General features: G+C 42.2%; 1 protein-coding gene and 1 pseudogene across 1 annotated transcript in view; both read left to right on the top strand.

Moving 5' to 3' along the window:
- The window catches only part of Mup18 (major urinary protein 18), a 77831-nt gene that overhangs the window by 48990 nt on the left and 14646 nt on the right, over positions 1 to 14195 (top strand). The window lies entirely within an intron of this gene.
- Mup4-ps6 (major urinary protein 4, pseudogene 6) lies at positions 511 to 2805 on the top strand (annotated as a pseudogene).

The following is a 14195-nucleotide window of genomic DNA, read 5'->3' as shown; positions in this document are numbered from 1 at the left end:
TCCTTGGCCCCAGGTGTGTGCATGGTACACATGCAAAACCAATGCTCATACGCATGAAACGTGAATGAATCTTATCAAAGAAAACCCAAGTAGTTCAGCTTCTTCCACACTCCACTCAAGTCTTGAAGCAAAGATTCTCTCCATGCTTGACCTTCCAGTTCGGTACCCACCTACTCCATAACTGGCTTTCTGATTCCAAGTCAGATCCAAAGTTGCATCTGGTTCCAGGTGGCCCTCTAGAACTTCCACTGTTTTTCTTGGGAATATGCTTTGTGAAATGTATGAGTGATAAAATCAATGCATAAGATTCCACATTGCCATGTTTGAAAAGGGCATGAATAATCCGTGGCTTCACATCGATACATGAGAAAACATTCCACAGATCATGAGGGAAGGAGGCCCATATGAGAAGGGAAAAAAAAAGCACTGGAACCCAGAAAGCATAGAAAGATGAGCAAAGTGCTGGAGGTGGAGTGTGGGCACCATCAGCAGAGAGATTGTCCGAACAGAGAGGCAATTCTATTCCCTACCAACATGAAGCTGTTGCTGTTGGTGCTGTGTCTGGGCCTGACCCTGGTCTGTGGCCATGCAGAAGGAGCTAGTTCCGCAAGAGGGAATCTCAATGTGGACAAGGTAGGCTCAGTGAATAGTAACTTCTGACTCAGAGAGTGCTTTGGAGAACTCTTGAAGCCAAGCGGGTCCTCTGAGGGGATGGTTACAGTGGCCTGTTCTATTAGACAAACGAATGGCTTCAGACATTGAAGTAAGATCAGTTGTATGCTATTCAGATCTAACAATGTTTGGGGACCTCTGCTCTCACTGAGAGGCAGGGGCAGAATGTTAGATATTGTGACAACTCTATCAAGCCAAACTCAAGAAGAAACATGTCCATGCGGTATCCCTGCCCCCTTCTCCCTTAAGCATTTTGCAGTCCATTACAGCTCAATGGGGATTGGTTTTCTATTGTCCTGGCCTCTAACAAAAGAGAAAAGATAGAAGAGAATGGCAGCATGTGAGTTTTTATGCACCACATCGATGTCTTGGAGAATTCCTTAGGCTTCAAGTTCTATATTAAGTAAGTGAGGCATCTGCCATTAGCTGAGGAAGAAGAAATAAGCGCAAATTCGTGATTACTAAAGTATTGGACAGAAACGAAATAACCTTTGAAAAAACAGCCATTTTCTAATTTTGCAAAAATATTCAAAAGTTAAATAGAATCAGAAAATGGAGATATCTACAGAGTAGAGGGTGAAGAAGCCAGCCAGATCAAAAATCCCCTAAGCACCAGCTTGCTCTGTTTTACAGGGAAAATGGAGTGTGCACAGAATTTTCTTTGGTTGCCTACAAAACGGCAAAGAATGGCGAATATTTTGTTGAGTGTAAGTATATAGAATGTCTATATATCTATCCACAAGGAATTTAGTAAACCCTACCACCTTTATCGTGTGTGTGTGTGTGTGTGTGTGTGTGTGTGTGTGTGTGTGTGTGTGTGTGTGTTTTTCTGGGTATTGAACTCAGGAACTTGCACCTCCCAGTCAAATTTTCTACTAGCAAACTCACCACAACCCTTTGTAGAATCTCAAGCACTTCCTGACATGGTTGATTTAGCCAGGGACATGGGGTCCATCTAATAGCTAGCACCCTGTGGCAGGCAAGGGGGATAAGTATGGTGAGGTGGAATCTGATACTGCCCAGTAGCTAGCACCGATGCACATTGCTCAGGATGTAGCCATGTGAGACAGCAGAATTATGAAAGACAGATGTGTCGCTTGAAGGTGCTGAGGGAGGCCAGTGAACCTCAGAGAGGATGAGAGAGAGAGTGAGTCGCTGCTGTGGCTAAGTGTTCTCTAGTGGGCGTCGTCCCAGGGCCCCTTCCTTAGAAGTTACTTCATTAAGTCCAGAAAGCTACAGATGGGAAGCAGCAGACATCCCCGCCCCCATCTCTTCCAGGATATGTATTTTAATGATTTTTATGTTTGGGGTAGAACAGGTAAAGGGTTTACATAATTTCTTGCAGACCAGAGAATTTCTGAGCTGTGTCCCATTTCCTCCACAGATGATGGAGGGAATACATTTAATATACTTAAGACAGACTATGACAATTATGTCATGTTTCATCTCCTTAATGTCAACAACAGGGAAACCTTCCAGCTGATGGACCTCTATAGTAAAGTATTTCCACATGGACACTGATCTTGTGGTGGGAAAAGAGGAAGGAAACTCTAGCTTTAGTATGGTCTTCCCGGCTTGGTCTGCCTCTTACTCACTTCCTGAAGATCGACAATGTTCACCTGTACCCTGCCTCAAGCACAGTGATGGGCACACTCTGAAATCACTCCTTGTGCCAGAAGGCCATTCCTTGGATGCCACATTCAGGATAGATTGGACCCACACCTGTCAACCATGTCACCAGCCATTTTCTCATCCTTATGGGGGAGCCCCTGTCCGCTCACTTAGTTCTGTGGTCAATGCCTAGGACACAGCTGCTATACTCACTGCAGCTCTTTTCACAGGTAGAACAAAGGATCTGAGTTCAGACATCAAGGAAAAGTTTGCAAAACTATGCGAGGCGCATGTAATCACTAGGGACAATATCATTGACCTAACCAAGACTGGTAAGTCAGGATTCACTTATTTTTCTCGTTCTGAATATTATATCATAGAAGAAATGAACCTGGGGGATTGGCAATCAGGCATTTGTTGAAAGCTGGAGAGGCACCTCATTTCCTCATCGGAGAATAAAGTGGACCTAGTACCTGAACAAGTTCTTTTTCTCACCCTGCAGATCACTGTCTCCAGGCCTGAGGTTGAAGAAAGGCCTGAGCCTCCAGGTGGGCAATCTCCAGTGAGAGCAAGGAGGGGGTGGGCATGGACCAGGCGCTTCCAAAAGCATTAGTATTGTGCCTCCAAATTATTATAAGAATAATTTGATAAGGAGTCTTTGAGGAGAACTTGAAAAATGGCTTTGAATTATGTGGATTTGTGATTATCTGGTCCTATTTTGAGCTCTAAAGTAAAGTGACACAAGCACTTAGGCAAGAAAACAAGGGAGTGAGTTTTCCATAGTTGCTGGATGGTTGTGTAAAAAGGGCTCAGCGATGTGTTAAGTGTCATTAAGAGTTAAAGTTTGAAACAGAGAGTAGCAGGATGTGAGTATGACTGGTCTTCAGAGTCTGTGGTCCCACTGCATGCCACTCTGGACAATAAGATCTTCATCTGAACTCCATACAACCTTGGCTTCTTACCTGGAAGTGGAGTTGCATGTTCTCCACTTTTCCTCCAGTCTGGAGAGCAGACTCCTTTGACCCCTCTTTCCCATTTCCCAAGACTTCACTCAGATAATGTAGGAAAGTCTTTAAAAGTGGCCAAGGCTTTCACCATTATTCCTCAAGGCAATGCCCATTCTTCAGAGCTTCTTATGCCAAAGGTTGTGGAAACAAGCCTCAGACCTTTTGTTACTTCATTTTTCATAGGCCTTCCATAAGGAAAGAGTCATTTATTCTATGCCTTTAATCCCTATTTTCTGGCAAATAATGTTGATTAGATTGCAGGGAAAGATCTATTTCTTCATCCTTCGTTCTATACAATAGAGTGCCTCTCTATCCAGAAGTCAATCCAAGAAGTGCTTAATGGGTTCCTGTATTCTTTCTTCCTGTATTACTCAGTGCTGAGTAGAGACTTCAGGACTCCAGCATCACCATTTCCTGTCCATGGAGTATCCTGAGACAAATTCTGCGATCTGATTTCCATCCTGTCTCACAGAAAAGTGGAATCCTCATCACTCCAGCATCTTCCCTAATTACCCAGGATAACACATAGAGAATTAAAAGCTTTCTTAAATTTCTCTTTGCCCCACCCATGATCATTCTGCACAAATTTCTTGCTCTTGCAGTTCAATAAATGATTACCCTTGCACTTAAATGTATGTCTATGTGTCCAGAGGGCTAACCCATGAGAGAATGAGGCGACCTCCTGAGTCCTGTACCCAAGATCCTTCCTCATGTCCCAGAATCTTAGCTGAGTCTCAGGATTTCACCACCTCTAGAGCAGTCCAAGACCTGATGAATGCTCTCTAGGGCTCCTGCCTTAGAGGCTTTATAAGGACAATAGAGGCATGAGACTTGCTGCACGATTCTTCCATCCATAGACTATGATTTCCAGTAGATCGAGGAGAGACACATCTTTCTAAGGCTATGGCTGCTCAACATGGTTCAGGACATGCCAGGGGTCGGGGGAGGTCTGGTCATTAGAGGCCCAATGGATAAAGACAAAAGTTTGCCCAGCACCCCATAGCATCCTCTGGCCCATAGATCTAGAGATTAAATTTGGTTCAAGCTCAGGATCCTGAATCAAGTTCTTGCTGTGGTTTGCTACAGTATGGCAAAACGCTGCTGAGAGAGCCAACCAATTTTGCTGAAATCTCTCTCTGTCTCTCTGTCTCCGCCACGCCTGCCACAGTCCATATCCTTCTCTAACTAAAGCCTCCTCAGTGACTTCAGCCGCATCCGTGCACCACTGTGCCTGGCTTTTCACTTTCAGTCTTGGCAAAAATTTAAGAGACAAAAAAACAAATTGTTCACAACTAAGCTATCCTTGAGAATACTTACAAAATTAGGTAACAGTTCCAGTCCAGGACTCTGTGGAAGATAGAAAATGGCCTGATAATGGTGCCATAAGCCAAGGGACCTCAACCCAGAGAAAGGTCCAGACAAACTCACTAGTCCCAGGTCAACATGGCAGCTGGAGTTCACCTAAAGCCTTCCCCCTTTGATACCAAACACTTTGTGGAAATGAGATGTGAAATAGTAGAAATATTCAAATCCAAGGAAGAAATTCTAAACACCAGAGACAGAGCCAATCCCTTTGTAAAGAAGAAGAGAGGGAAGAGGTGAGTGTTGATATGGTCGAACTATCCAATTCACTGTGGACTGAATAAGAATGATAGGAGTCAGTAACGTTCATGGATGTGTCTGTGGCTTCTCCTCAGAAAGAATGGGAGCAGCTGGATCCTGGGTAGAGAAACGTGTACAAGGATACAAAGCTATAGAACTGTAGAAATCCAGCCTCAATGGGTAAGGACAGTTCCCCACCACCCAGAACATGTTCCCTGCGATCCCTTCTTCCTCAAGTCCTTCATGTTTCCCTTTGATGTTTTCTTGTTTTGTTTTATTTTGGTGGTGGTCGTGGTGGTGGTGGTGGTAGTGTCGTTGTTGGTGGTGGTTGGTCAGGAATTTTTGATCCGTTTTTAATACTTTTAGTGTTTTGAATCTCGGCCCATGCCTGGACAGAAAATGCAAAGACACCATGGTTTCACATGGCGAGGTTTAAGGAGAGAAGAGTAGAAGAAGGGAGGAAAGGTGGCCCAGTCTTGGGCACATGAGAGTGTTGGGGCAAGAACAGAGAAGAACAAAGAGCAAGAGAGGAAAGAAAGGGTATGAGGGAATAAGAGGTGGGGAGGGGGAAGCAGCTCCTTTTATATTGTCAGGAACTATATGTGGCTGTTGCTAGGCAACTGTGGGGCAGAACATACCTGGCTGCTGCCAAGTAGCTGTGGGGTGGAATTTAGACAGAATAGCAACAAGTGCTAGGAATGATGCTTGTAACATTGCCTCCAAAAGGGATGGTATGCTTAGCTGAGGTTCATAGGCATCCTTATTTTGAAACATCAGAAGACATATATGTTCATTAGCCTTGAAAGACCCTGGAGTAATGAATTTAGGGCTTGATTTCTGAAATGGTTGGTCCAAACCTCAGTGTCAACCATTTCTTATGAATAGGAAATCAAGATCCCAAACAAGGCCTAGTCTCTAAGTTGTATGGAAAAGAAGAGCGGTGGTCTTCAGGGAGGGTGAATAAGAACAGCCGAAGTAGTGTGCACAGACTCAAGAAAACAGGAACCAGTGCAAGTAAGTCTTTAGTTTCTTCGTGGTAAGTTTGGAATTCGTCAAAGAGTAATTTCAAAAATTTCAATAGGGCTCAGGATACAGCTCAGAATAGAGAGTGATTTCTCACAAGGACCTAGATTTAATCCCCAATATGAAAAAATTTTTTTTCTTAAAAGTCCCGGTTTTTGTCTCTTAAACAGGAACTAGTAGAAAAACCACCAGAATCTCCCAGGAGAAAAGGAATTCACAGTACAGATGTTTTCTTACCTTGGAGATTCTAATATCACCTTCTCTTGTAAACCTGTCCACATAAGCAGCTCACAACAAGCTTTTATTTCATGGAGAAGAAAAGAATGGGTGAATGGGACCACTTAATTACTCCTTAAATCACTGCTTGGATGTGGCTCACTTAGCTCACTTTCAAATGGTCAGAGCTAGCCGCCTGGCTCAGGGGTAGGCATGCATAATCTCTTTATAGAGGAGGTGCAGCAATTCCAAATGCCATGCTACAGGGTAGCCCAAGAGGCATGGTCTTCCATAAGGGGCAAGAGTATAGCCAGTCACCATTCTGACAGTGGTAGGGAGAAAGCTGAAATCCAGGGCTCAGTAGCCTGAAGTCACCTCCCTCACCTAGCCCCTTCCCTACTGTATACCTATCACTTAGCCTCCAGGAGACTCTTCAACATTCAATCTCATTCCTCTTCACGATATTTAAAAAAGAATCCTCAATTTTCCCTTTCCTCTCCCTGCACACCAGTTCCCTAATTTTCATATTTTCTTGTAACAATTTTAGACATTCTTACATCGGACTCTTTTCTGCATCTCTGGAGATGGTGGACACTCCTAATATTTTGTTTCCTTCCATTAACGACAAAACTCCTCATACCCATGCTCTGTAAGTGTCCATCCGTCCTTAATCCCTGGGATGATTTGAATGAGATATCCCCCATAGTCTCAGGCACTTGAGTCATCACCCAGTTGGTGGGTGTTTTCATTAGGGCCGGCCCAACTGTGTGTTTGCCACACACAGAGGTATGGCCTGTTTCCTACTTACAGCTCAAGATGTGACTTTCAGCTTCCTGCTCTGTGACGGTCCCTTGCTGCCATGCCTCCCTGTCATGACTGTAGAGAGTGAGATGTATCTCTCTGAAACCATCTACCCCCTGTTGACACGGTCATGGCGTATTATCACAGCAATATGAACGTAACTAATCCAATCACTCTCTAGTCAACCTTCTTGCCCTCTAGTGCCCTTGTTATTGGCTGTCAACCTTAAGTTCTTGCTGTGTCTTTAAATGGATGAGTTACAAGCTACCTTACTTTGCTGATGGTCCCTTAAAGTCAGGTGTCCTGGTCTTCTAGTCCTCTATTGCATCTTTCCAAAAGATCTCCCAGTATGCAAATACAAGCTAATTTTTCTGGACTGGCAGCTTCTAGGTGGACATCTCTGACATCTTTGTCATACCTTCTTATTGGAGTGGCATGTAGGAAATTCAGCTATGGAAAGTCTCATTCTTATTAGTTCTTAACCCTCCCTGCTTTTGTCTTGTGTTCTATGATCCTCTTGTCAAGTCCCATTTGTTGGATTCTCTTAGTTGTCACTGACAGTACACGAATCCGGCCTGTCTTATCTCTAAGTCTAGTACTTAGGAGGGTTAACGAGTCCACGTTCCCTGATTCGCAGTACAGATGTGTCACTCATAAGCATTACCTGCACTTGCAGGTCCCAGTGAGCCCATGCTCCAGTTTCTGAAGTGACATTTGGTTTCTCTTAAAATTCAGGGTCCAGTTGCTGTCTCAAATTAAGAAAATTATTTTCCTGAGAAGGGGGATACACACACCTCTGATCTTGGCACTCAGGAGGTATAGGCAGACAGATCTATGTGAGTTTGAGGCCACCCTGGTCTACAGAGTGAGTTCCAGGACAGCCAAGGCTATACAAAGAAACCCTGACTTGAAAAACAAGAAAAAAACAAGAAAGGAAGATAAAATGATTTCAACCTTCATCAATTATTAGTGCCCTGGTATGATCTTGTCGCGTAGTAGGACTGTGATTCATAAAACCTTCATAGTGAAGTTGTCTTTTCATACTTTCTGTCTTTTGGGGGAGTGGATACCCATTGTGACAGCTCCATCCATCCCTGTAGGAAGTTGGTTATGGAGCTAGAGAGATGGCTCAGTTTGTAATGTACTGGCCTCATGAGCATGACCCTGAGTTCAGCTGTTCAACCTCCATGTAAGAAGCTGTGCCTGGAGGTGCACACCTGTAATCTGGCACAAAGGCGGTGGAGACTGGAGCTGGGACTTGTTGGCCAGCGTGTCTAGCCAACTGGTGAGCTGTTTGGTGAGAAACCTTGTTGCAAACCTAAGATGAAGAAAACAGTCCAGGAGGGGCTTGATGACAAACTGGCATGCACATGCATGGGCATGTGGATATGTGCACACATCCAGATGAACATGTGTACATACGGGCAAAGATTGTTTTAATCTTACATGTCAAGAGAACAGGTGTAAGGGTTGATCACTTTTTTTTTTTGAAGCTGAACACCGAACCCAGGGCCTTGCGTTTGCTAGGCAAGTGCTCTACCACTGAGCTAAATCCCCAACCCAATCACTTCCTTTGAAGAAGGAAATTTGTCCCCATCTTCCCCCATCATCACTGGGTATCAGAAGACTGGTGCTGCCATCCTGCCAGGAGAGTCCTGCTCATCTCTCTATCCCAGGGTGCGAGTCCTGAGTCCCTGGGTGAAAGAGCGGCTCCAGTTCAGCTTTCTGGACTCCCCCTTCTATACCATACAGATTTCCACCAAACATACTCCCCCGCCCTCTGAAAGTCTCTCTCTCTCTCTCTCTCTCTCTCTCTCTCTCTCTCTCTCTCTCTGAGTGTGTGTGTGTGTGTGTGTGTGTGTGTGTTTCTCTTTCTCTGTCTCACTGTTATGTGTTTTCCTCTTTCTGTTCTTTCTGTATCTGGTTTTGTCTCGGCATCTCTGCAGCTCTCTCTCTCTCTCTCTCTCTCTCTCTCTCTCTCTCTCTCTCTCCTCTCTCCCTCTCTCTCTCTCTAACATGAATTTCTATTATGTAGCCCTGACCGGTCTGGAGCTCTGCCTCATGAATGCTGGTATTAAAGATGTGTGCCACCCTGACAGAACCTGGATGTAGATCGCTCCTAAGAGACCCAGCCAGAATACAGCAAATACAGAGGTGAATGCCAGCAGCAAACCACTGAACTGAGAATAGGACCACCGTTGAAGGAATCAGAGAAAGAACTGGAAGAGCTTGAAGGGGCTCGAGACGCCATATGTACAACAATGTCAAGCAACCAGAGCTTCCAGGGACTAAGCCACTACCTAAAGATTATACATGTACTGACCCTGGACTCTGACCTCATAGGTAGCAATGAAAATCCTAGTAAGAGCACCAGTGGAAGGAGAAGCCCTGGGTCCTGCTAAGACTGAACCCCCAGTGAACTAGATTGTTGCGGGGAGGGCGGCAATTGGGGGAGGAATGGGAGGGGAACACCCATAAAGAAGGGGAGGGGGAGGGATTAGGGGGATGTTTGCCCGGAAACCGGGAAAGGGAATAAAACTCGAAATGTATATAAGAAATACTCAAGTTAATAAAAAAAAAATAAGATGTGTGCCACCATAGTTTACCCCAAACCAGGATCTCCTAAATGCCCTCCATAAAAGTGAGAATTCCAGACATCCATTCAGATGCTCTGATTTTCTCCACATAAACTGGAGTGGCTATTCACTCTTACCTATATTTCTCTCTTTAAATGTTTAAAACTCTTACCTCAGATGATTCCTTCAAGATGGTCTCAGTTTGATGATGTTAGAGTCTTTTTTAAGAGTACGAATCTTTACATGAGATCATTAGATGGTAAACTAATCCTAAACCTTCATCCTTTAAACTTCATCCTAAACCTTTCCAGGAAATACTGTGTTTTTACACTTGTAACAAATTGTCTCCATATTTAGATTAAAATAGGAAACTCTTAAAATTTTGAACAAGGAGATGAGGAGATAGCGTAATTAGTAAAAGCTTGTTAAGCGGTATATGAATCCCATCCCTAGGACCCATGACAAACTCTAGATGTGCTGCTGTGCTCTTGCAACCTCATAATTGGGAAAGTTGAGACAGGAGAATCCCTGAGACTACCTGGCCAACCAGACTTGCTTAATTTACAAGCCATAGGTCTGAGGGAAAAACTTTTGAAGACAGGGTACAGTGCTCCTGAGTAACGGTAATCATGTTGACACACACATACACACACCCACACCCCCCACACACACACGCTCATTTGTGAAAAATGTTAATTAGAGCAACAAACAGTAAAATACAATAATTCATGAACTTTTTAGGCGTGTGCTTAGCCACCACAATTAGTATTTAATTTGCATTCTGCTTACTGCATACTTATGGCCTGTGTAAAATACAGGTGAGGGTACCCTCAGGTATTGTCTAGCTTTCTTTGTTAATGTCTTTGTTAGCTTCTAAATTAATAGAAAACTTTGGGGAGGTTTTTTGTTTTGTTTTGTTTGAGACAGAATCTTACCATATAGACCTGGCTAGCCAGGAACTTGTTATGTAGACCAGGCTGACTTTGAACTTTTTATGTAGACCGGGCTGGCCTTGAACTCACAGAGATGTGCCTGTCGCTGCCTCCCAAGTGCTAGATTTAAAGACTTCAATAGAAAACTTTGAGGGTTTTGTCTAGATATTGTTAATAAGAATTGAATAAAAATGTGGAAAAGAGCTGGCAATGTGTTGTAGTGAATGCTACTTGTTGTATCATTTAAGTACAGAAATCAGATTGTTGAACCGTGTATATAGTATGTTCTCACTGTGGACAAAGACTGTGTATGTGTGTCTGTCTTTTTATGCCTCTGTGTACATATATATGCATTTATACCGATATATTTGTATATGAATATGTTGTTGTAAAAATATAAAAATAAAAAAAGTATGGATGTCTTTTACCCTGTTATGTCTGCACCGCGGTGTCTCAGGATATTTGCTAGGTATCTTGGTAGAAACACATCCTAGCCGCACACTTTCTTACACTCAAACCCTCACATAAAAGAACACACAACAACAATCTTTGACCCAATTGGTAAGATATAATTGTCCACTTAAACATACAAAGCCTGGTACCATCCATCCCTTGAGAACATTAATAACAACCTGTAAATACACAGAGCAGTATCTTAACATCACCTGCCATCTTGTCCTGCCATGGCTTCTCACCCTCTCTCCCTCCTGTCTCTTCCTCTCTCCCTCAGTCTCCTCCTCTTCCTTCAAACTTCCCTCCCGCCCATCCTTCCTTCTCCTCCAATGACAGGCCTCCTTCTATCCTGTACCTGCCTCTCACCAGTACTTTACAAATTCAATGGAGAGGTGGTTCTGGTGAAGTCACCTGAGTTCTGAGTCCTTGACTAGGCAGCTGTGCTTGGGGCAGTGGAATTAGCATCAAAATACAGTAACTTCAGGGCAAACCACAACATTTCACCCTTTTTGTCCAGTTAAAAAGCCTTTTCACGTATATATTGAGTACAATTACCATTCTACAATTTATAAAGCATTTGATATACTCAACACCCAGTCCATCACTATATCAGTTAAACAGAACATTCCATTCCATTCCAGCTTAAGAAAGGCTTAAAATCTATATCTTGGCTAGCTTGTATACTACCTGATAACTATCCAACAAAATATGTATATTTAGAGTTAAACAGCCTGATAGACTATTTAACATCTTCAACCCCGTCAGAAATCTGGGAATGACCAAATATCTATACACAAAGGAAGCCTAACACAGCTTCTAGAACTGAGAGGTTGTAGAGACAAATCTTCACTAGCACAGTCCCCTGTTAGCAACATGTGAGCACAAGTCTTCAGCCTTCTGGCCCAAAATCAACTGACAGACTCTTGAAGGGCTGATCACCCTGTTTTGGCAGAGTTTATCAGTCAACTATACTGCATAATTTGTCCTTTTCTGGACAGTATTAGTCTGCAGATGAAACATGCAGATTTGTCTAGTGGCTGCCTAGCCACAAAATATTGCCTCACCTGGAGGTAGAGATGTTCACAATCTTCATTAAATCCACCAAAGGGTAACTGTTAGGAGCAGATATGTCTCAACAAAAGATAAATAACTTTAAATCTCAAATTTTGTGGATTTCTGACGTTTTTGAAAATCATCTATCTATATAAGACAATCTGGACTGTTGTCCCCATATCCTAAATTTTATCTTGAAAGCACTCTCAAAAACTCAGAGCCATGACTTTGCTATTTGAATCTTAACTCACAGGTGTAATCAACTCAGAAGTTTGTAATGACAACAATAGAAGGACTGGCTCTAAACCTTGTACTTTTAAACTTTTAACAAATAAGTTCTACATCAAAGCAAAGATATGATTTTAGCTTAGTTACCAAATGAGATTATGACTGTACAATTCAATCTAGCTAATTCCTCCCTGTTAATCAATTTTAAATTCCTCATAAAAACAATTTTAGAATAACCACTTTCAGCCCCCCAAAGTCCAGGGAATTGGGGCGACGACTCCTCCATAACCTCTTCAAGCTGTACATGGGTGTTGAGATATCCTTAGTGGTAGGGGGTAGAAGAATGAAGCAAATGCTGTAGCAGGATGTGTCCTGACTGGACCCAGCTGAAAGTCCTTGAAACCAGGAATCCATGTAGGCACATTCTGTAAAATACAACTCTCAAGACAAAAGTTTAGAATCGAGATATCTTTTTGTTTGATTCTCCTGAATAAAATTTTCAGGCAGTCTACCTCTATCAAATCTAATCAGTATGACTCTGTGAGGTTTCCAGAGCCTAATCACACTTTTAAAAAAACTCAAAGACAAAATCTTTCTCCCAAAATACTGTGTTCCTTAGTCTGAAACCAGAAAAGCTTGTATCTTGCACTCTCTCCCAGAGTAATAATATAACCATAAAACTCAAAGTCACACCCATCATGAAGACTAAACAATTTTTTAAAAAGGAAGTAAGCTAAACAATGAGCCTGATAGGCTTTCGTACTCTGTGATATCAGGAAATTAACTCAAAATTCCCGTGGAGCCCACGTTAAGAGAATCTGAGCTTCCTGTGGTGGTAGATATCAAAAGTAACCACAACCCCTTGCTAGCTGGTATCAATGAGCCATATGGCATTTAGTGGGGTAATTCATAAAACAAACCAAATACCTTTTATCAATTCCAGTATCAATAAGCAACACATCAAACGAGGACTTTAGCCCAAAATATCTCAATCTGTCAAACTCTCCACCCGGAGACACAGATTTTTATTTAACCTTAATAACTTCTATAATATATGCCTGCATTCACTCTCCCTGGTGTTACAGACATTAATCACAACTCTCTACTTGAAGGTAGTGACTAATTTTTCCCTATCTAAGTTCCGAACCATAGATGAAAATCACCACATGATTCGGGCAATCTCTTTACTCTCCTTAAAACAAACTTAAACGGCTTCTATTAATTCTAATACCAATAAACAACTCAAAACTCAGGAATTTAACCCAAAATATATTGATCTGTTAAGCTCTCTACCCGGAGCCACACATTTTTATTTAACCTTAATAACTTCTAAAATATATGCCTGCATTCACTCTCTCTGGTGTTACAGGCATTAATCACAACTCTCTACTTGGAGGTAGTGACTAATTTTTCCCTAAGTTCTGAACAGCTGGCAATGTGTTTTAGTGAATGCTACTTGTTATATCATTTAAGTACAGAAATCAGATTGTTGAACAGTGTATATAGTATGTTCTCACTGTGGACAAAGACTGTGTATGTGTGTCTGTCTTTTTATGCCTCTGTGTACATGTACATGCATTTATTCTGATATATTTGTATATGAATAGACTTGGTTTTTTAACCTAGAAGAAATTAGGGACTACCACTGAACACAGGAGTGCAGCATGGATGTCTGACATTTTTATCATGTACATGAGACTTATTCAAATATATATCACATTAAACTACTTTTATAAGTACAAATTAACACAGTTTAATAATATAGCCGAGTCTATTCCACAGTGCTATTTGACAAAGTGACCTGAGATTTCTATACTCATTTATGAATATCAAGTTTGAAGTATGGCATTAAACCTTGAGATTCATGAAGACTTTCTTGTAGAACAGATTTTGTTAACATGACTCATAACTGTAACTACTTTATTTCTCTTGTTTGCTATTAAAAACTAAAGATGAATTCTTGTTGCAGATGAGTTTTTATTTCATATTCAGAATGCTAATTCACAAGTGTCTTAGCCAAA

This window comes from Rattus norvegicus, chromosome 5 (assembly GCF_036323735.1).
Source record: "Rattus norvegicus strain BN/NHsdMcwi chromosome 5, GRCr8, whole genome shotgun sequence".
Classification (NCBI taxonomy): domain Eukaryota; kingdom Metazoa; phylum Chordata; class Mammalia; order Rodentia; family Muridae; genus Rattus; species Rattus norvegicus.
This window is presented reverse-complemented; position numbering and strand designations above follow the sequence as displayed.